This window comes from Dipodomys ordii, unplaced genomic scaffold, assembly GCF_000151885.1.
Source record: "Dipodomys ordii isolate 6190 unplaced genomic scaffold, Dord_2.0 Scaffold5, whole genome shotgun sequence".
In the NCBI taxonomy this organism is placed as follows: Eukaryota; Metazoa; Chordata; class Mammalia; order Rodentia; family Heteromyidae; genus Dipodomys; species Dipodomys ordii.
This window is the reverse complement of record NW_012267221.1, coordinates 7,949,578-7,973,725: the sequence shown is the minus strand read 5'-3', so window position 1 is coordinate 7,973,725 and position 24,148 is coordinate 7,949,578.

The following is a 24,148-nucleotide window of genomic DNA, read 5'->3' as shown; positions in this document are numbered from 1 at the left end:
TATTAGAGTTCTTGATTTTTGCCCTTCTTTCTGGGGTGAGGTGATATCTCAATGTTGTTTTGATTTAGTGCCCTACATTTTGTATATACATTTTTCTAATTTGGGGAGGAGAAGAGAAATAACAAAATGCTGAAATAAGGATACAGGTTGATACATTCTAACAATGAGATTTATAAGACACTATGTTGAAAACAAACTTTACAACTTGTTTTGGGGGGAGGAGTTGGGGAGGTGGGGAGAAAAGTGATGGTAGGTGAAAAACAAAGGAGGAGGTAACAATGCTTGATAAGAAATGTACTCAATACCTTACTTATGTAACTGTAACCACTCTGTACAGTATTTTTAAATAAGTTTTTTGTTGTGAAAATACTGTATAGAGGGGTTACAATTACATGAGCAAGGTAACGAGTACATTGTTGCCTCCTCCTTTAATTTTTCCCTACCATCCCTTCCCTCCCATCTCCACAACTATACTCACCCTCCCCACCAAGGCCTAAATTGTAAAGTTCTTTTATCAACATAGTGTCTTGTACATCCCATTGTTGCAATGGGTCAACCTGTACCCCTATTTAGACAATTTGATTTTTCCTTTCCCCTCCCCTAATTATACCAACAAGTACAGTGAAAACAGAGGTTATACCGTGGAGGAGGGACATACAAAGCAACAAAAAATATCACATGGTACCTTGCAGAAAAGGTCAGATAAGATGATGTTAAGCAAAATGAACCCCAAGATAAGGACACAAGTGTTTCTCTTTCTTTTTTTCTTTCTTGCTATTGTTTCTAACGTATTTATAATGTACAGTATTTTTACAATAAAAAAACATATAAAAAAGTCACATAGAATTTACTGCCTGGGCTGGCTTCAAACTGTGACCCTCAAATCTCAGTCTCCTGAAAAGCTAGGACTACAGGAGTGAGGGAGTAAGCCATCTGCATGCCACTTCTGCCAACTGTTTTGATAGCATAAAAATGAGAAAAACTAAATTATAAACTCCAAGGAACTGAAGTCAAATGTGTAGAAAACTGAAGTGAAAAGTCAAGATCTTTGTTCTTTGAAGAAGAAAATAACAACTTTTAGGCATTTAAATTTATGTTCAGAAGAAAACATGCATGATATATTTCATATACACCAGTTTTACTACTAATTAGTAAGAGCTCAACATTTATTGTTACAAGACATAAAAACATTAAGGCATACCAGATTCTTGAATTATTCCTTGTAATTCTATGCAGTTTCAATTAGCATGTATCTATTCTTGCTGTCTAGGGAAAGTGACCTTTATTCAGTATAGCTTTGACTGTTGGCTTTACAGGTAGATTTCAGGATCTCATTACATCCTAATCAAGCTACTAATCACTTTAGTAAGGAATTTTCTTGCAATTTTTTATGCATGTGTCTTTCACAAACATCCATAATCTGATGTTTAACTTGGATATAGACAGTTTTAAAACAATATAACTACAATCTACTGTGTACTGTAAAAATAGAAATGAATATGCTGTTCAAGCATAACAAATAGAAGTATTTGAAATTTATTACACAAAATATAGTAATCACAGCCAACTTCAAGACAATAATTTGAAGATATAATCATATTCACTATATAGTCTTTATTTTTTTGTGGTTGAAAAAGCTAAAGTATATAAATTGAAGATTAAGAAATGCAGCAACCTTTTAAATTCAATCTAATTCACTGAAATATTTTCCTAACTGCTCCTTCAACACAGCATCAGAGAGTAAAATGCAGGAAAAGAGCTACCTCTGATTATATTAGAATGTTTCCAACACCATGTATAGGAATACTCAACTATGGCTCTGTAAATAGCCTAGATTTTTTTTTACTATTGCTACAAGAAGTCTAGAAATAATTGGTCTGTGGATAAATCCAAGTCCTTCCTAATTTTTCCACTCTGTCTCCGTGTGCCACCCTTGTCTCTAAGTGGACACTATATGGCTGCAATGGCATCAATTGTCTGCATGCACTACCATCAGTACATAATCATGAAGATTTCTTTTCCTCTCTCTTCATTTTTCATTGTCTTCTCATTTTTTCCATTCATCTTTTCTTCTTCCCTCTCTCTATCTTGTCTGTGTATGTGTCTCTCTTTTTTTTGTCTGTCTCTTTCTTTCTATATCACTGTTTCTTCTCTTTCACACACAGATGTGCACAAGCACACATGTGCATGTGTGCATACTCACACACACTCAACACACACACACACACACACACACACAACAATGATAAAAACTTTGAAATCTAGTTAATCATGCCTTTTCTATTTTTGTTTCCTGAGCATAAGTTCTCTAAGTATGTCATATGTGATGTGGCCTAATTAACAACGATGAAGTCCTTATTAGTTGTTATATAACAAATATTTATCTCTCTGACATTCTTCCAACATTCAGACTAAAGGATATTTATTTGTTGGAAATATGCCTAAGAACATTAACTTCAGACCCAGAATGCCAAATTTCAAATTGTAGCATTAAAACTTACATAGTGTTAACAAGATAATTTATCTAACTTTTATGTGCCACAATCTCTTATGAAATGAGAAATAACAGCATTTCTACTCTTTAGGTATGGTGTTAGAATTTTCCAGAGAAATAACACACACACACACACACACACACACACACACACAAACACACACACACACACACTCGGTAAACTGCTTTGCATGATTATGGAGGCTAAGAAGTCCCATGATACATGGAATCAGAAAATCCAGAGTTATAATCTACTTGAGTAGCTAATGGGGACTAATGACCAGACAGCTAGAATAATAATAAAAAGAAGGCTGATAGCCCACCCAGCTCAGCAAAGGAAAAAAAGTCACTTTTGCTGTGTTTTTCTTCAAGGTAGGAAGGACATAATGGAAGGGCATAATGGATTGGAGACAGTCAATCTCTAAGAATAAGTGAAGAGAAACTTTTATCCAGCCTACTTAGTATTTATCTCTTTCAGAAATATATTCATCAACATAATCAAAATAAGATTTCCCCACTAGCCATCTTCTCAATTCAGTAAAGCTGATGTATAATATTGACCATTACAAGATCTACATAAAGTAGCTAATAGTATGTATGTGAATTATATTTAGTATTATGTTATTCAAAAATAAAGCTTTTGAAAAAACTCTAATTGCATTATTTTACATTCATTTTCCTCCTATTTGCGGTTAGTTTAAAGCAAAATAACAATACTTTATCCACTGAAATTTATCTTTACTGATACCCAACTATTTTATTCATGCTGTATTCATAGCCTAGAAAGTATAGAACTCAAAGGATTTCTAAAAGCACATGTATAGATGTTGAAAGAGAACTGAGATTAGAATTTGTATACTAAGTGAACTATGGCAGGATGGGAAACTATTCAAGTATTCAATTGTGAATAATGTAACTGTAGCAGAAGCTACAGAATGGAAGAATGTTGGAAAGATAGAGGTTAAAACTATCCCAAAGAATTAGTAATTCTAAGTTTGTGAATTTCTAGAATGTTCTTTTAGGGATAAAGTACATATTAAGACAAATTCACCAAGAAGCTAGGGACTACTCAATATCGCGTTTCATGCCTGTAATCCCAACACACAGGAGGTTGAGGCATGGTGATTGTGAGTTTGAGCTGATGATGGTGATTTTGAGATCAGCTTAGACTCCATAGCAAGTTCCAAACCACACACAATATATGAGGATATGTCTCAAAACAATGATAACAGAAACAACAAACCCTCTGAACTGAAGGAAAAAACAAACAAAACAGATGGGCATTGATGCTAGTCAAAACTTTTATTTTGACTTTTAAATTAGAACAGTGTATATTATTGTGTATTTATAGGATATTTCTATTAGGTTGTATAGAAAATGAGGGACAATACTAAAGCTACCAGAACAGCTATATTTATCGCAGGATTATTCACCATAGCTATCAAACCAACCCAGATGCCCCTCAGTAGATGAATGGATCAAGAAAATGTGATATATATATATATATATATATATATATATATATATATATATGGAATTCTATGCCTCCATCAGAAAGAATGATATTACCATATTTGTTAGGAAATGGAAAGACTTGGGGAAAATTATATTAAGTGAAGTAAGCCAGGCCCAAAGAAACATAGGTCCCATGGTTTCCCTTATATTCAATAACTATTATATCTCTAGGACAAGCAGAAAAGGTCAAAAGCTATGTACCTATGACCCTATAAGATAACACTAAGTGAAATGAACCCCAAGATAGGGACAAAAGAGGCTTTATACTTCTTGCTGTTATTCTTAATGTACTTATAATGTACTATGTAATTTTTTTGTTTCTTTTGTCTGTTCTTCCCCCATGGTATATACCCTGTTTTCACTGTATTTGATATTGGTGACTGGCATCTTATATACACATTTTTCTAATTTGGGGAGGGGAAGGGAAATAACAAAATGCTGAAATAAGGATACAGGTTGACCCATGGTTTAAAAAAATGGAGGGACAGAGTGAACAAAAGCAGCTGTGGCACTTACTAGACACTACATGGAAAATGAACTATTCAACTTGTGGGTGGGCAAGGGAGGGAAAAACTGGGAGAGAGCACAGGAAGAAGCGACAGTGTCCAAAAAGAAATGTACTCATTACCTGACTTATATAACTGCTATCCCTTTGTAACTCACCTTTACAGTAACAATTAAAAAACAGAAAACGAAAGAGCTGTATGTAAAAAGAAAAATTTAAAAAAAATAAAGAGCTATGCAATAGCATCTTTCAATTGAAAAATAAAAGGTTAAAAGGTTGAGAATCTGAGCCAGCCTGGCCTTTGTTGATGGAGCAGGGCTTGAAATTAACTTTAATAATCTAGCTCATGTTTCAACGATCTTCTTAATGTAATGAATCTCTAGTGAAATCTCTAGGCACGGTACCTTAGGAGCATCGGCCTTTCAGCACATCAATGCTCAGAGGTGGTTGCCACTTCATTCCACTGGGGGAGAGTGCGAAGTCCTTTCATACGCCTTGTAGATCTTGTGTGTCTGGTCTTGAACAGATGGCTAAAAATGGTAGCTTTGAGCTTGGATCGGTGGCTCATGCCTGTAATCCTAGGTACTCTGGAGGCTGAGATCTGAGGATTGCAGTTCAAAGCCAGCTTGGGTAGGAAAGTCCATGAGACTTCTATTTCCAATAAACCACCAGAAAACCGGCACCGAAGAGCTGAGGGACAGCCGACAAAAAAAGTAGTTTTTTATTTTTTTTTTATTGTAAAGATGTTGTGCAGAGGAGTAACAATTACATGAGTAAAGTTATGAGTACATTTCTTGTTGAACATTGTTACCCACTCCTTTGTTGTTCTCCCACCATCCCTTCCCTTCCCTTTCCCACTCCTCCCCCCCCAATCGTAAAGTTAATTTCCAACATAGTGTCTTGTGAGTATCTTGTGGGTCATCCTTTTTCCTTCTTTCCCATCTCCAAATGAGATATATGTATATACAAGACAAAGGGTAATACTTGCTTGAATTCTGTGAGTTATTCTACCAAGTTTGTCAGTCTCTGAGTCTGTAGTCTATTGATTAACATCATAGAATCCCTAGTTTGTCCTTAGACCTAAAGTGAAGTAATTGTAAAGGAAGAAGCTTCTGACAAGGTGCTGATAAACAGAATTGTACATGGTAACAAAAGAGAATAATGAACAATAAATGCTTCGCAAAATACTTCAATGAATATTTCATAAAATATTCAATAAATATCTCAAAGTCTACAATGTAAACAAAATTTAAAGCTCTATAGCTAACTCTTAGTATCCTAAGAGAGAAAGGACTTGAATGCTGTATACAATAAATAACTTTTATCTAGGAGTCAGAAAAAAAATCATATGAAAGTTACAAAAGGAATATAAAAATCAATATTGCCTTCAATGACAGAGTTTCAATGAAGTAAACAATATATAGAAGCACTTTAAACCAAAAATATCCCATGCGTATTGAATGAAAGTCTACCAAGAAAATACAACTGAGGAAATTCACTAGAAATGTCAATATACTTAGAAAAGCAGTCCACAGCAGAGTTTGAAGACTGAGAAGAGGTCAAAGTCTCAAACTAAAATCATGATGATGATGATGAAAATAAGGAAAATTTATTTTTTTTGGTTGTAGTTTTTGTAATAAAAAGATCATTTATGGAAACCTTCATATGTTAGTAGAATGTTTATTTATTTATGCATTTACTTGTTTCTTTTTTAATCTTTAAGTAGTTAGTTATACAAAGAAGTTGGCATTACTAAAGCTTTCAACATCCCTTTCAACATTCTTATTCATCCTTCCCCTAACAACCCTTTCCCACAGTCTTCTTACTTTTGTAGGATATACATTGACTGCATTTTCCCCTTCTTCTCTTTGTTCCTTTATCCCCTTCTCCTGGACCCTTGGTTGTATGCAAATAGATTTACTTATTTATGCAAGATTGATACATGCTGCTACCGTGTAGTCACTGCTTGATAAATCAAGGTTATAAAAAACAGTCCACAAAATGGGTACACAGTGGTTTTAGAATGTTTACTGCCCTTAATTCATATCTATTATGTAGCATAAACACTGTAATCACTGAACTATATCCTTAACTCTAGTAGCTTGCCTGTCTTCTTTACTTGATGGCTACTAATACTATTTATTTTAATTTGCGTTGATGTCCAAATGGTAGACACCAACTGTTGTTAATAGATAAATACAGTTATACATTTCTGTTAATATTACTGTATAAGTATTATATAAATTCATCCAGTAGACTTCTTCAGGCTCAGGATAATTGTTATAAATATATATTATTACTTCATGTTTGAGTAACATTTTAGATTTATATACTTTTTAGCCTTGCTTTAGTATTAAAATTTTAATATGAGAAAACACATATTAGGGAAATTTGAGAAAAGTCTGTATTATAAGACAGAAGTTAAACATATATCTATATAATATTTCCAAAATTTCTGTGACACATATATGGAAGAACCATATTCATTATTGGTTTATATAGAATGATATGCCAACTTGGCCATATGGGATTTCACAGAGAAGTTATAAATGCAAACCAATTGAATTTACATATTTGGCTTCATGGACCCATATAGTTGAATTTACAGTTGTCTTAGCAAGTTTTCTCATGCCCATTCTTAAATTATCTTCCATAATCTTCTAACACTTGCTATAATTATTTGTATGTTGTAATGTATTGGAGCCTCATTCAGTTGGAACAATAAAGGTTTTGGATATCCTTTTCAGCAAGTCTAAAAGAGAAATGGGGAAAACTATGTGGGTTTCAGTTAATATCCCAAGGAGAGAACGGCACAGGATGAGACAAGTCTCATGATTCTGGCAATTATGCTGCGCAGTACGGGACAGAATGTCAGGGCACTTGAGCAGTCAATGAACTTTGGATGGTGATTGAAAGGATTCTTCACAAAAATATGAAGATCAAGACTTTCAGTGTGGTTGTTGTGACTTGGGAAGACACACCTCAGTCTTCCTAAAGGATGGTGATAACGGAAATAACTAGGTAGACTTCATGGCCTTACTCAGGGGATGAGTCAGTAACGAGTTACTGAGTGTGAATAGATTGTGTGGATTATAATACTGTATAGAGGAGTTAAGAGTGGTGGGAATTTGAAACTTAGAATAATCTATTCCCAGAAAGGGGTGAAACTCATAGCTTGTCTCTGTTTATCTATATTATTTCTGCTGCTAGGAAGATACTGTATGTGAGGAAATTAACCCATACCCACTTGACTTTGAACTCCTTAATTTTTGCTTCTTGTATAACTGGCTCAAAAATCACCATAGACCCAGAACAGTAAACAGTCACCAATGTAGTCTTAAGGAAACTGAAAAATGAAGCTGGGTGCAAATGGTTTATGCACATAATTCTAGCTACCCAGGAGGCTGAGATCTGAGGCTCATGGTTCAAGGTAAGTCTGGGAAGGAAACTCCATAAGATCGCCTCCAAAATAGACATCCAAAGCAGGGTTGGACGTGTGTCTCGTGGCTCATGACACTATATTGAAAAATGAACTTTACAATTTAAGGGGGCGAGGTGGGGGCAGCAGGTAGTTGTGGAGGTGGGAGGGAAGGGATGGTAGGGGAAAAACAAAGGAGGAGGTAAAAATGCTTGATAGAAAATGTATTCATTAACTTGCTCATATAGCTGCAACCCCTCTATACAGTATTTTTACAATAAAAAACGTATAAAAATACAGTGGTACCTAAGCAAGCAAGCTCTATGAGCACAAAGACCTGAATTCAAAACCAAGCACTACTGAAAAGAGAAAGAGAAAAAAATAGAGAAAGGTAGAAAGAGAAGGAAGAAAGGAAGGAAGGAAGGAAGGAAGGAAGGGAGGGAGGGGGGAGGGAGGGAGGGAGGGAAGGAGGGAGGGAGAAACGAAGGGAAAACTGACAGTCAGTACATCAAAGATGGAGTCTGATTTTTTTTTTCCTTGCACAGACATGACAATGTATTTTATATTTAAAATGAATCAAGGTGCCGGTTGCTCATGCCTATAATCCTAGCTACTCAAGAGGCTGAGCATCGCGGTTCAAAGCCAGCCGGGGCAGGAAAGTCCGTGAAACTCTTATCTTCAATAAAAATCACTAGAAACCCGGAAGTAGCGCTGTGTCTCAAGCGCTCTGGCTCAAACTCACCTTGGGCTGAAGAGCACAAGGACAGCGCCCAAGCCTAGAGTTCAAGGCCCATGATCGAAAAAAATAAAAAAGAGAAATGCTCAAGTGTCCTGGTTGATGGCTGAATAAAATAGATATGGTGAGGAGATTTGTGATTGACATGAACACTAATCTTCTCAAAGTATGTTCATTACAACAGAAAAACATGAAAGGTCATGTTTGATGAGAATCAGCTTTGGAAGAAACCACAGTTCATGAATAATAACCTTTTACAAAGAGAAACCAGAGAGATGTTACAATAAGTCGAAAATGAACATCAGTGTTTGATATGGTCGTCTATTAACTGATGTAATGGAAATGAAACAAAATGGGACAGCTACTCAAGGGTCATTTCTTTAAAATTCAGCTCAGTGACACCAAAGAACAGTGACTTCTTAAGCTAAATATGTTAGTTTAATAATTTCTGAGAAAAGCAAAATACATTATTTAATTTTATTTTCATATTAATGCTAATATTTTCCAACTTTCTCATTTGATCTAGTAAACTTGGCTATCAAATATTTTACTGAGACACATCACTCAAACTCTATAGTTATCAAGCTTAAATTTTGACTTTTTAAAGTTTATCACATATGTTAAAAGGTATATCAAATAGAAATGCCCAATTTTATTTTTTAATATGTAGCAATACTCATCTAATCATCACCTCGACTACAGAACAGAATGTGAATAGCTCGTAAAACCACATCCCTGTGCCTCTTATTCATTTAGCTTTTAATTGGAAACCTCTCTTTTTCTCATGAGCATTAACATCTTTTTCTGATTTTTAAAGATCTCCCATTTATTTTTATTAATTTTAATGATTTTATTGTTATTGTAGAGGCAAGAGAGGTTTAGTTATATGAATCAGTAATGAGTATAATTCTTTTTGAACCACGTCTCAACTTCGCTCACTCTTTCCCAGTCTTTCTTCCTGTTCTCACCCACAAGACAATCATTTTCCACATAGTGTCTAGTGAGTACCACTCTTGCATTTGTTCACTCTTTGTTCCACATTTTCTGTGCACCTTATTATGTTTTCCTTTCTTTGTCTTAAACAACAAAATTTATTTTCTCACAGTTGTGTTTTAGTATCGTGTGGAAACCACGTTATTTGATTGCTAAATTTTAAGTTTCAACTTAAAGGAATCATAAAGTGTACATAGGTCTGAACTTGTTTTACTTAGATATAAAATATAGCATGTTCTCCAGAGAGAAAGCAGAGGATTCCAGAGTAAAGAAAGACCAGCACAACTATGTTTAACATAACATTATTCACCATAGCTAAGATATGTAACCAACCCAGATGTCCCTCAGTAGATGAACGCATAAAAAATGTGGTATAGGTATGTATATATGTATCTATACACACACACACACACACACACACACACACACACACAATGGAATTCTATGTCTCCATCAGAAAGAATGACACCGCCCCATTTGTTAGGAAATTGAAAGATTTGGAAAAAATTATATTAAGTGAAGTAAGCCAGGCCCAAGGTTTCCCTTATTTGCAATAACTAGTATACGTTTAAGATAATCTTACCAGATAAGCAGAAAAGATCAAAAGCTATGTACATATAACCAAATAAGATGATGCTAAATGAAATGAACCCCAAGATAAGGACATGAGGTTGTTTTTTTTTGTTGCTGTTGTTTTTAATGTACTGTATTTTTGTTTTTAGTTTGTTTCCTTTGTATGTTCTTTCCCCTATGGTATAACCCCTGATGTCATTGTATTTGATTCCAGTGCCCTGAATCTTGTATATACATTTGTCTAATTTGGGGAGGGGAAGCGAAATAACAAAATGCTGAAATAAGCATACAGGTTGACCCATTGTAACAATGAGACATAGAAGACTCTATGTTGAAAATGAACTTTACAATTTGGCGGGGGGGGGGGAGAGGGGAGGAATAGTAGCAGAAATACAAAGGAGGGGGTAACAATGCATGGTAGGAAATGTACTCACTACCTTACTCATGAAACTGTAACCCCTCTGTACAGTAAGTATTTTTACAATAAAAATATTAAAAAAGGAAAAGACTCAGTGAGCCTGAAGATGGGAAACTTGCAATTCTATAACGTGAATAATGGAGAAAAAGAATTAAATGAAGAAAAATTAATAGAGCTCATAGGTGAGATCAAATACAATTGTATTAACTTCCAGAAGGAAATGAGATTGAGAAGAAACAGAATATATTATGAGGAAATAAGAGCTGCAAACTTTCTGACTTTGAAAAGTTCATGAACTTATAAACCTGAGAATTGTAAGCAAGTAAAAATAAGAAAAACTCAAACTTATACTAAAAACATTGTGAACAAATTGCCCAAATAGCTTTTCTGGTGAAGGCTTCCAGAGATTTTAAGAGGAATTAACACCAAATCTGCTCATAATCTTAATAAAAACAGAAGAAAGAATAATTTTTCTCAGGTGTTCTATTATTACCCTGATATTAAGGCTAAACAAATTCACACAGGAAAACTAATTTTTTAGTAGACAAACAATTACTTAATAGATGCTAACAAAAATATTCAAAAACATGATGACCCAAGTATTATGGCCGTGTAGGGTGTATCTGAGATATGCTTCATGAATCAGCCATCCCTAATGGTAAATGGTAAATGGTAAGCGGTAAATGGTAAATTAAGCAACTAAAGGGCAAAGGTTAAAGGTTTCAATGATTACAAATGCAGTCACTTTAAAATTACATTAGATTTTATTATTATTATTTTTGTTATTATTTTTATATTTTATTATGAAAATACTGTACAGAGGGGTTACAATTACATGGTCAAGATAATGAGTACATTTCGTATCAAGAATTGTAGCCTCCTCCTTTGTTTCCCCTTCCCATCCCTTCCTAGCCTTCCCCCCCACCCAAACCTCCCCCCCCCACCAAAGTTGTAAAGTTCATTTTTGACATGGCAACTTGTACTTCTCATTGTTGCAACGGGTCCACCTGTATCATTATTTAATAGACTTGTTTTTATCTATTTCTTTTAGAGTTGTAATTAGTGTTATGGAAGAATTTTTCTCTTTCATCTAAATTTTTAAATTTACAAACATAAACTTTAAAAATATTTTGTGTGTTAGCTAATATTGTATACTCATATTTGTTGAAAGTACTTTTCAGACTATTTAAATTAGTTTAAATTGCTTATTTGCCATGTTTCTCAGTATTAGTTATGTCTAGCATTTAAAATAATTTAAACTAAATTGCTTATTTCAAGTTTTCTCAGCATTAATATATGCTTGCCGTTTGGACTTTTTATGTAGTAGCTGGTCTGGAAAGGTATTACCTATGTCAGACAAATTATTTTTTTAATTTATTTTTTATTGTGAAGATACTGTACAGAGGGGTTACAATTACATGGGCAAGATAATGAGAACATTTCTTATGAAGCATTGTAGCCTCCTCCTTTGTTTCCCCTCCCATCCCTTCCCATCCCTGCCCATCCTCCCCCCCCACCCCCACCCCCGTACCCAATCCTCCTCCCCTCCCCCCACCAAAGTTGTAAAGTTCTAAGGAATCATATCATTTGAGTTCTCCCCCGGATTTACTATATTCTGGTAAATACACACACTTGGATGCCCAAAGTGTTTAATTATATATTTGTAAAATAATTCTATATTCCATGTATAAGAGAAAACATGCATTATTTTCTCTCTGGGCCTAACTTATTTCACTTATAATTTCCTTGCAAATGATGCAATATTCTTTATACTGCGCAAGTAAATTTTATTGATTATACATATTACATTTTATTGATCCATTCATCCATTGATGAATGTGTGAGTAGTGCTGTAATGAACATGATTGTACAGGTGGCTTTACTGAATCACAGTTTGTTTTTTTTTTAATTTTAGATAAATGCCCAAGAGTAAAATTGTAAAATATCCAATAGTAAAATCTTTGGAACATATACTCGACTTTATGAACATTATGTGTGTACTTTTTTGAAATAACTCCATCCTATTTTTAAAAGTGGTTAGACAAGTCTACACTCTCACAAACAATGTACAAGGGTTACTTTTTACCCGCATCTGAGCTACCAAATTTTACTGTTCATTATTTTTGTATTGCTTGATGATCACCATTCTAACTGGGGTGATATAAAATCTCAGTGTTGTTTTGATTTGCATTTCCTCATGGCCAGATATTTCTGCTGACCATTTTTACTTCTGAGAAGTCTCAACCAAACTTATTTTCCCATTTATTAATTGGTTTGTTGGTTATTGTGAGGGTTTAGTTTTTTATTTCTTTGATTTGCTGTGTTTCCAAGGTCTATCACGGTCTATAACATTTATGAGTTCTATGAGCTTTGCAATACAGTTATTTCTTCCACATTGGGGGATATGTACATTTGTTTTGCATAGCATCAGCTGTTCCCTCTTTCTCACTTGTTCCCTCCCTCCCATTGCTGCCATTGAGTTGCTTAGTTCATTTTGGTCAATGTTCAGTGAAGCTGACGGGTCCCGTTGTTGTATGTTTTTCCCTGATTCCCTCTAGTTCTGTGTCATCTTTCTGGTTCCCCTCCGGTGTGCACATATATGCCATACATGTGATCAGCAGCGTGGGGTTATTTAGTAGTGATTCGACCAGATGAGTGGAAGTTCTTTCTTTCTTAAGTCCTGTTAATTTTGTCATATCACCTAACATTTTGGATTTAACATCCATGTTATCAGGGAGACCATGTGCTATTTGTCTCTTTGCTCTGGGCTTACCTCGCTCAACATGATTTCTTCTAGCTTCATCCATTTCCCTGCAAATGCCATTATTTTTCATTTCTATGGTTGCATAATATTCCATTATGCATAGATAGCACAATTTTTGGATCCATTCATCTGTGGTGGGACATCTGGGTTGTTTACATATCCTGGATATTGTGAACAGTGCTGCAATAAACATGGAAGTGCATGTCTCCTTGTATACTGGTTCCTGTTGTTCAGGATAGATGCCTAGAAGTGGTATGACTGGGTCATAAAGGAGGTCAATATTTAGCTTTCTGAGGAACCTCCAGACTGCTTTCCAAAGTGATTGTATAAGTGTACATTCCCACCAGCAGTGTAATAGGGTTCCTCTTTCTCCTCATCCCTTCCAGCATTTGTCATTGGCTGACTTGAGGATGTGGGACATCCTGACAGAGGTAAGGTGGTATCTCAGGGTGGTCTTTATTTGCATTTCCTTCACAACCAGGGATCGTGAACATTTCTTCATGTGTTTCTTTGCCATTTTTATCTCTTCTTCTGAGAAGTCTCTCTTTAGTTTCCTTGCCCATTTAGTAATTGGTTTGTTAGGTTTGGGAGGGATTAGTTTCTTGAGTTCCCTGTATATACTGGATATTAACCCCTTGTCTGATATATTGCTGGTAAATATTTTTTCCCAATTAGTTGGTTGTCTTTCTAGCTTGGTTGCTATAGCTTTAGCTGTGCAGAAGCTTTTTACTTTAAGGTAGTCCCATTTGTCAAGTCTCTCTCCAATTTGTTGTGACCCTGGGACTCTGTTCAGGAAGTTCCTTCCTGTGCCTATAAGTTCAAATGTCTCCCTACTCTGTCCTGCAGTAGTTTCAGAGATTCAAGTTTGATGTTAAAGTCTTTAATACGTTTTGAGTGCATGGTGATAGGCTGAGGTCCACTTTTAGTTTTCTGCATGTGGCCTCCCAGTTTTCCCAGCACCAGTGGTTGAAGAGGCTGTGTTTCTTCCACTGTATGCCTTTGGCTCCTTTGTCAAATACCAGCTGACTGTAGGCATGTGGTTTTATTTCTGGATCTTCTATTCTATTCCTTTGGTCTTCGGGTCTGTTTTTCTGCCAGTACCATGCTGTCTTTGTTATTATGGCTCTATAGTACAGTTTGAAGTCTGGCATCGAGATCCCTCCCATGTTGTCTTATTTACTTGGTCTATCTCTATTTTCTTGATGTGGGCATAGAGGGCAATAAATTTGCTGCTCAGGACTGCTTTTGCTCTGTCCCACAAGCTTCTTTGTGATGTGTTTTCATTTTCATTGAGTTGTAGGATTTTTTAAATTTCTTCTTTAATCTCTTCCGTTACCCAGGTGTTGCTTAGAAGTGTGCTGTTTATTTTCCATGTTTTTGAGTAATTTCTGTGGTATGCTTTGTTATTGAGAACTAGCTTGATTCCACTGTGGTCTGATAGGATTCAGGGGATTATGTCAATCTCCTTGTATTTGCTTAAGTTCCTTGCATGAACTACGATATGGTCTATTTTGGAGAAAGTTCTATGAACTGCTGAGAAGAATGTGTACTGTTGTTTTAGGGTGAAATACTCGGTAGATGTCAGTTAGTTCCCCTTGAGGTATGGCCTCACGTAATTCGGTAGCTTCTTTGCAATCTTCTGTTTGGTGGACCTGTCCTTTGGTGAGAGTGGGATATTGAAGTCTCCTAGTATTATTGTATTGGGATCTATTTTATTCTGTAAGTTTGAGTGTATTTGCTTAACATATTTGGATGTTCCAATGTTTGGGGAATATAAGTTGATGATGGCAATATCCTCCTCTTGGATTGTTCCCTGTATTAATATGTTGTTTACTTCCTTGTCTTGTTCTATTGATTTTAATGAAAAGTTTATTTTGTCAGATATCAGGATTGCTACACCTGCTTTTTTACTGGGAGTATTTGATTGGTAGATCCTTTTACAACCCTTCACTCTGAGTTTGTTTGTATGTTTGGCTGAGAGGTGGGTCTCCTGAAGGCAACAAATGGATGGATCATGTTTTCTGATCCAATCTGTAGTTCTTTTTCTTTTGATTGGTGAATTAAGATTGTTAATATTAAGAGATAGTATAAACAGATGCATGTGGTCCTTATCATTTTGTTTTCCTAAGTTTTTCTTCTTTCCTTTCCTCCTGTGCTTGCTCAGTTAGACTTCTATTCATGCCTGTCTGTGTGCAGGTCCCTGTTCCTGGTTGCTTTCTTCAGGTTGTGTTCCCCCTCTTAGCATTCTTTGTAATGCTGGCTTAATGCTTATATATTCATTTAGTTTTTCTTTGCTATTAAAATTTTTTTGTTCTCCATTTAATGTGAATGCTTGCTTTGCTGGGTATATCAGTCTGGGTTGGCAGTTATTGGCTCTCAGGGCTTGTATGGTACTTTCTCAGGCCTTTCTTGCATTTAGTGTTTGTGTGGAGAGATCTGCAGTCATTCTAATTTTTTTTTGCCGTTGAGTATAGCTCCTTCTTCATTTTTGCTGCATGTAAGATTGTTTCCTTATTATTCAGATCTATCATTTTTACTATAATGTGTCTAGAAGTGTTTCTCCTGGGGTCTTGCTTGTTGGGTGTTCTATACGCTTCTGTTATGTAGGTAAGATGTTCTTTTTTGAGATAGGGAAAATGTACACCAATTACCTTGTTGAATAAGTGTTGCATTCCCTTGTTTTGATATTCCTCACCTTCATGCACTCCAATTATATGAAGGTTAAATTTCTTGGCACTATCCACTTGCTCTTGGGTTTCCCTTTGGCATAATTTAAGTGATTTTTCCATATCTGTCATTTTTTGGTCCACTTGGTGTATTCTATCTTCTGTATCTGACACTCTACATTCCATTTCATTCACTATGTTAACTATGGCTTCCATTGTGGTTTGCATAGAGGAAATGGACTCATTTATGGATTTGATGTTGGTTCTCAAAGTACTCATCTCATCTCTTAATGAGGTGTGTACTGAATCTATTTTGGCACTAATCTCACCTCTTAGTGAGGTGTGTGCTGCCTCTATTTTTGTACTAATCTCACCTCTTAGTGCAGTGTGTGCTGCCTCTGTTTTTGCATGCATCTCCTGTTTGATATCCTGCATCTCTTTCGATATTTCAACCCTGTGTTCTTTCAATTTCTGGTCTATTTCTCACTTTAATTCTTGACTCATTGCCTCCAGTATCTCTTGGATGTAGCTTTTGTCTTCCATTCCTACTTTACTCCCACTGGGTGGCTGCTGGCTTTTGGGGGTATCTTGCTATCCTGGGTGTTGATAAATCTTGTAATTTTTCTGTGATTTTTGCATGGGGATTTAGGGATTATTTGAGACTAATCTTAAATTTTGTTTTGGTCAATAGGTGTCTGTCTTTGCTTGATTGCTCTTTCTGTGCTGGTAGAGAGGGTCTGTACCTGATCTTGGTTCTGTTGGAGGCCGACCTCCAGCTGCTGGTCTGACCCACATAGGTTTCTCGGCTCTCTGCTGTAGATCACTGGCAGTTCCCGCCATTAGAAGAGTTGAGCAGCCTAGACTGCTCCTGTTTGCTCCTACAGGTGCTCTTGGCAGGACTGGATGTGCTGGATGTACTGTCCCAGATGCTGGAGTCTGCTATGGGCTCCTGATGTTTTTTTTTTTTTGTTTCATTTTTTTTTTTGGCCAGTTATGGGCTTGAACTCTGGGTTTGGGCGCTGTCCCTCAGCTCTTCAGCTCAAGGCTGGCACCCTACCATTTGAGCCACAGTGCCATGTCTGGCCCTTTCTGCTTATGTGGTGCTGAGGAATCAGATCCAGGGCCTCATGCACCCAAGACAGGCACTCTACTTCTGAGCCACCTTACCAGCCTGAGATCCTGACTATTATCAGGGGCTGGTGGCTTGTGTTGTTCAATTCCCAGCCTAGGATATATGGGTCGGATTCTGGTGGGGTTTGGGCTTCTCTTGTCCTGAACCCTTGGGTATTTTGCTGTCACAGGTGTCATTCCCAGGGGGTGCAGTTCCTTGTTTCCCCCACCTCCCCTCTGCTGAGGCATATGCTCAGCTTCTGACTTCAGTTGGGAGGAATTGGTTGTGTTGCTCAGGCACCAGATCCCCAGGCCTGGTCCTGGCCCCAGCCTGGGACACACCAGTTGGACCTGTGCTGCTGTGTATCTTGTCTAGGTTATGCATCATGGAGTACACAGTTCAAATTTCTTCCACTGTTGGCTGTTTTGACCCAGGGGTACTTTTCCTGGCTTGGGCATTTAACCTCCCTTCCAGGGGCACTCTTGCTCTAGCCTGGCCTGCTGGGTGTTGTCCACAGGCTGGAGGAGCTCTCGAACAGTTCCCAGTTTTAGTGGGTCCTGTGGTACAGGTGTTGGGGTAAGGGTCTGGGTCAGGTCTGGGGATTCCCACCAGCTCTGGTCTCCCTTGGGGGATACACTGCTCCCTGCGGGGTACTCACCCTGGAGCTAGTTGTTGTTTCTGTGTGATGTAGATGGTTGGTTGCTGTTGCAATCGAAGTTCAGTTGAGGTGGTTGTGGGCTGGGCTGGGTGGTGGTGGCTCTGTGTATTTCTCCTCTGTCTCGTCGTTGGATGGGCCTCTGGCCTCTGCCTGAGGTGTGGGGGAGGGGCCTCCATGCAGGTTCTGAGTGCTGGGGTTTGTCTTTGTTTGCGCTTTCTGGATCTGCACCAGTTCCTTGCAGGTCTTCTGCACTGGTGTTCTGTGGGCAATCCGTGTAGTTCTGGGGTTCCCGCCATGGGGCTGAGTGACTTTGAAGGGATGGAGCCTCTCTGCTGGAATGGAGAGTGAGGGGGTGGGGATGGGATCTTTGTGCAAGCTCCTGGCTCAGAGGTTTCTCTGGGACTCCAGCAGCCCCCACCGGGTTGGGCTGGCCATGGCTTGGCACACTGCTGCTCAGCCAGTAAAGATTGGGGGAGGGATCTATTGCTTCTCTGTTCTGAGATTCTTCTTTTCCTCTCTTTCTTTTTCATTTTTCCCTCTCCTTTTTTTCTTTGGGTGTTCTTCTTTTTGTTGTTGTCAGTCTCTTGGGGAGATTAAGCATTGGAACTTGAACTCTCTTTTTGGTTGTGGAGAGTTGTGGCATTTCCCTACTGCTTTGTCACCATCTTGGTCTCCCCTGCTTCCAAGTCTTTATTCAGAAAATTTCTCCATATGCCACAGAGTCATAATGTTTCTCCTACTCCTTCATGCAATAGTTTCATGATTTAATGTCTTACATTCAGGTCTTTTACACATTTTGAATTGATACTTTAGCAAAGTGACAGATAGGGATCCACTTATAGTTTTCTTCATGTGGTTATCCAGTTTCTCAGCCCCAAATCATATGATCATCTCAAAGATGCAGAAAAAGCCTTTGACAAGATCTAATATCCTTGTATGTTAAAAGGCTATTAACATTATGCAATGAAAATCTAAAAACATTTCCTTTAAAGTCAGCAACAAAATAAAGAATATTTTTTCCCACCCCTCTTTAGTATAGTAGTGGACATTTTAGCAAGAACAATAAGGCTTGGCATAAAGGAGAATCAAATGGGGAAGAAAGAAGTAAAAGAATCCCTATTTATAGATTAAATAAATTAAAAAGACCCCAGAGACTCCAATTCCAAGCTCCTATAATTTGTTAAAACCTTTTGAAAAGTCGTGGAAATTTTGAACAGGAAATAGAAAAATTTGTGTTCCTTAATTGGCAGAATTAATATTGTGAAAATGACAATTCTACCAAAAGTAATTTACAAGTTCAATGCAATACCCTCAAATCCCAACATCATTCTTCACTGAGATATAGAAAACAATCCAAAATTCATATGGAACCAGAAAAGTCTCCAAATCACAAAAACAATCCTAGGTAGAAAAATGTAGTGCTGGAGGTATAACAATTTCCCAACATTTGATACTTCAAGCATTACTATAGAGTTATAGAATGAAAATACATTGGTACTGGCATGAAACCAGGCCTCTGGACCAATGGGTCAGAATAGAAGACCTCAAATAAACCCACAGAGCTACAACCATATAATGCTTGATAAGAAAGCCAAAAACATAGACTGGAAGAAAGACAGCCTCTTCAACAAATGGTACTAGAAGGTTGTAAAACAGAAATATGTTGTTCAAAACTGAAAGATAAATTTTTCAAAAGCATAAAAGACATTGTCTCTGGATAAAAATAGTATTCTTTGCTTTCAAAAAGCTAAGGAATTAAATGGTGTATAGAAGATATAATTCATGATATAAGGAAGTAAATGATGAATTCATGTGAATACAGTCATTTTGAAAACTTTATCATAGTGTTGTGATTTAATTTTATGCATTGGAAACAAGATATTTATTCTTAAATCTGATTATAGTTGATTTTCCAAAAGCTACTATAACAATTGTTTTACTAATAGAAGATTCTTGGGGATAGACGATTAGACAAATGGATAGAACTGATTCCATTCGTCTCTAATCGGCAATGTACAGTGGTGATATTTTGCAACATTTTTTCTTGCCCAAGAAGCTAATAGATATGGAACAATTTCTCTAAACGTATGATCATTCTACTAGCATTAGAACTGACATCTTAAGAAGTATAGCAGAAAATTAAAATGAGATTTCCTGAGAATGACAAGATGTGAGAACTAAAGAGATGGATTCCCTTAATAGATCTACTTTAGCCTCGTATTTAGAAGTATAATAAAATGACATTAAATGAAGGTGTTTGAACTCTGTTTTCCAGGAGCATCAACATATATATTAGTAGCATCACATTAGCAAAAATAGAGGCCACTATTAAATGCTACATTTACATCTAAAATACTTTAAGAACATTAGCTCATTTCTAGTGCACAATGTGAGGATGAGACATTTGGAGAATAAAAAAGTTGAGCAATTTCCCAACATCACAAAGACAGGAAATAGCAGAACAGGGATTTGAACCTAACAGCTATGATTCAAACCATCTGATCTCATTTGGATCATCCTGTTACATATTGTCTTTCAGAAAAGAGTGATTACATTTTGGATAAGGGCCAACTATGGAATAAAACCATACATCCCCAGAATTGGTCCCTTTGGAAATGCTGAAAAGAATAATTCAGTCCTTGCCTTCAGGCCTTGCTATATGGTTTAAAGGCCAAATCAAAATGGAATTGTAGTGTGTTGGCAGCAATGCTAATTCAAAATTTGACAGCCCTATTTCCTTTTTTACAGCTGACTTTTATATGCTGTGTAAATTTAAGAAAATTCTACTCCATTTCCCCATGCAGTAAAATGGGGCTATTCAAACTTTATGCAACTATTGGGATATCAATAAGGGAATAAGTCAATCTATAAGGTTTTGAGCACAATGTGATACAGGTGATCAGTAAATTATTTTAATGATTATTAATTCTATTTAGTAATCATTTCCAGGATACTTCTTAATCCTTGTAGCTAAAATGCTGTAAAACACAACCTTAGCTTAAATATGCTGAATTCAGAAATTTAGAAAAGGATTTTTTTTAATATATATATTTATTGTAAAGATACTATACAGAGGGGTTACAGTTACAGGAGCAAGGTAATGAGTCCATTTAGGAAAGGTTTTTAAGAATTTCATTATTCAAAAACTTTCCCTTGTTCTTAGAAGAGGATCACAAAACTCAATAGCTATGCACATATGATCATATAAAAATATTTCTAGAACTTAGCTAAAAATGGAAACAAAAGGATTTATTTTTCCTTTGTGGCTATTTTTTGTATTCTTTTCATCTTCTCTTGTTTCTTAGTTTATCTGCCTTTAGGAGGGTAAAGGGGAACACAGAAATAGTGGGACAAAGGGTAAACAAATTCAGCAGTGATACTTATTAGACACTACTTTGAAAATTTATAAAATTGGGGGGGTGGGAGGGAAAAACTGAGAGAAAGCCAGGGAAGGTGTGATATTGTTCAAAAAGAAATGTACTCATTATCTGAATTGTGTAACTGTATCCCCTCTGTAGATTACTTTCCTATAGCAATATACATATACATAAATTCATATGTATATATATGAAAGCTGCTTTCATATATATGCACATGAAAGCTGCATACATGTAACATATATGTATATGTAAGTGTGTATATGTGTGTGTAATTTTCTTTTAAGAAAGATATGGAATTATCTCACAGGATTATATTTATAGTAAACCACTTGAATACCAGTCACATGCCATTTGTAACTAAATGTTTCTCAAACCAGTATATTTGTAACTGAGCTACTTGATAATTCCAGAAATCTCAGATACCATTTCATCCTTTCAAATGAATTGTATCAATAATGTACCATTATATTACTTAGATTACATATAATATTTAATAATATGGCATATTCTTGATGGCATGTAATCATGGAGCATATAATGGAACTATAGAATATATCTCGTGATTCACTAAATTCCCTTGGCAGATTAACATGGCTAAGTGGCAGAAGAGTTACTTATTTGTTAGGAAAGGAGCTGAGCCTTCTGGGTATGAGAAAGGATTTTAAATGTGGCAACATGCTAACACAATAATGCCTTTGATCTTCCAGAAATTTCACTTCAGAAATACTTAATTGCATAATTATGTAAAACATAAATTCTAAGAGACATGACTACTCTTCATAAAAAGTTTCAATGCTATCCTCAAATAGATTTTAATGTAAGATTCCAAGCTCATTTCATAGCCTGTATTTTTTGTAAAGTTGATAATCTAAAACTTAAAATGCAGCAACAGTAAGGAAGAGAAGAGATTTAACCATACATTTGGGTTTGGCATTTGGTTTTAATGAATTCATCTGGCTTTGTGTAAAAGTAACATCTGCATTCTTGTCATCTGTGGGAAGCTGTGGCTAATTTTTGTACAAAACAAAGAAGAAAGTAATTACATTGTTTGTTGAGGTTTTTTTTTTTTAAAATTCAACCATTACATACAGTTCTTTGATTAGATGTTGTGCAAACCTGACATGAAGTCAGGTTATTTTCCCCACTAAAGGGAAAAAGCAGAAAATAAATTGTTTTCACAGAGTGTTTAGGACCAGTGTAATTATTACACCTTTAGATTTTGTATAGTTATTTTTGGATAACACTTGCATCTGTTCACATTAATTCTAACTTGATTTTTCATATACAATTTTGAAAGATTCTAATCCTTATTAATGTATTTTTATCTATCAGACAACATTAGGTCTAATTTACAGATGCTCCATTTTGACCATTTCTACCTTTGGGCTTGGATAATTTTTTATTTGGGAGAGTTGCATTGAGGACTATTAGTGTTTAGCAACAGACAAAGCAGTACTTTTGTAGATGCCAGAAGCATCCAATTAGACTTTAGATAAATACAGAAGTCACTCTCCCCACCTGTGACAAGCACAGTTTTGCTTGTTTGCTTGTTTTTCCTGAAGGCAGACACTCACTAAGTAGAAAACCAAAGCTAATATGAAGATCAGATAACATTTGCATTTACTGCTAATATTGGGGTTTGAAGTCTTAACTTTTTTTTTCACTTTCTACACAGGAACTCTGCTAGTTGAGCTACCCCGCTAGTCCTTCACTCTCTGCTTATTAACATATAAAATGCAATAGTGTAGTTTTCCACTGAGCTTGCCAGTGTCATGATTCTCCTATTCAGGTTTCTAGAAGTGGATGCAATGACAGGCATACCATTACACCTCATTTTTTACATTGAGAGTGGATCTTATGAACAGCTTTTTTTCCCCTGGATTTACCCAAAAGCAAAATCCTTTCAAATTCATTTTCATGACCACAAAGATGATAGACATAAACACACCAAGCATAGATGAGGTCTCCTGTACTTTTTGCCTTGGCTGATATCAAATAGCAGTCCCCTTTCTCTCTGCTTCCTGAGTAGCTAGAATTATATACATAAAACACTGGCATTTGACTACATTGTAAATTGATCATTTAATTATTCATTTATTCATCCATTTCAGTATATCACTTGTAACAATTATTATCTGATGCTATTTAAAGAAAAACAGAGCTAATCACTGATATCATTGATTAAACATCCTGAAAGAACTATTTATGAAACTATAAATTATTTTGGGACATTAAATTTTCCTTATCTTCTTCAATGTGGTGACATAAAAACTCTCTCTCTCTCTCTCTCTCTCTCTCTTCTATCGTTCTGCTACTGGAATTTGAACTCAGGGCCTTACATTCTTCTTCCTTTTTTTTTTTTGGACATGGTAGTATACCACTTGAGCAACACTTTTACTTGGTGAGCTTTGTGGGGATAAAGGGTTATTGCTATTGTTGTTTTTCATATTTTTTGTCTTTTTTTTTTTTTTGGTACTGGGGATCGAACCCAGGACGTTGCACTTGCTAGGCAAGCGCTTTGCCACTGAGCTACATCCCAGCCCTTTCATATTTTTGTATAATAGTTTTGGTTGCTTTTCTTTGGTACTCCTTATTAAATTTACTTGTATGTCTATTTTCCCTTGGGTACTTTATGATCTTTAAGATAATTCTTCATTTTAAATATTTCTCACATTTCTTTCCATAGGTCAATCGATTCTGTTTTTATCTCTAATAATTGAACATACTTTCTACTTGTGGAAGAATTAACTTATTTCTTGTTTTGTGATTGTATTTGAGTATGCATTCCTTATATATAGACAGGGTTTCTTTTTTTTTTTTTATTTGTGAACATACTGTACAGAGGGGTTACAATTGCATGGGCAGGATAATGCGTACATTTCTTACCAAGCATTGCAGCCTCCTCCTTTGTTTACCC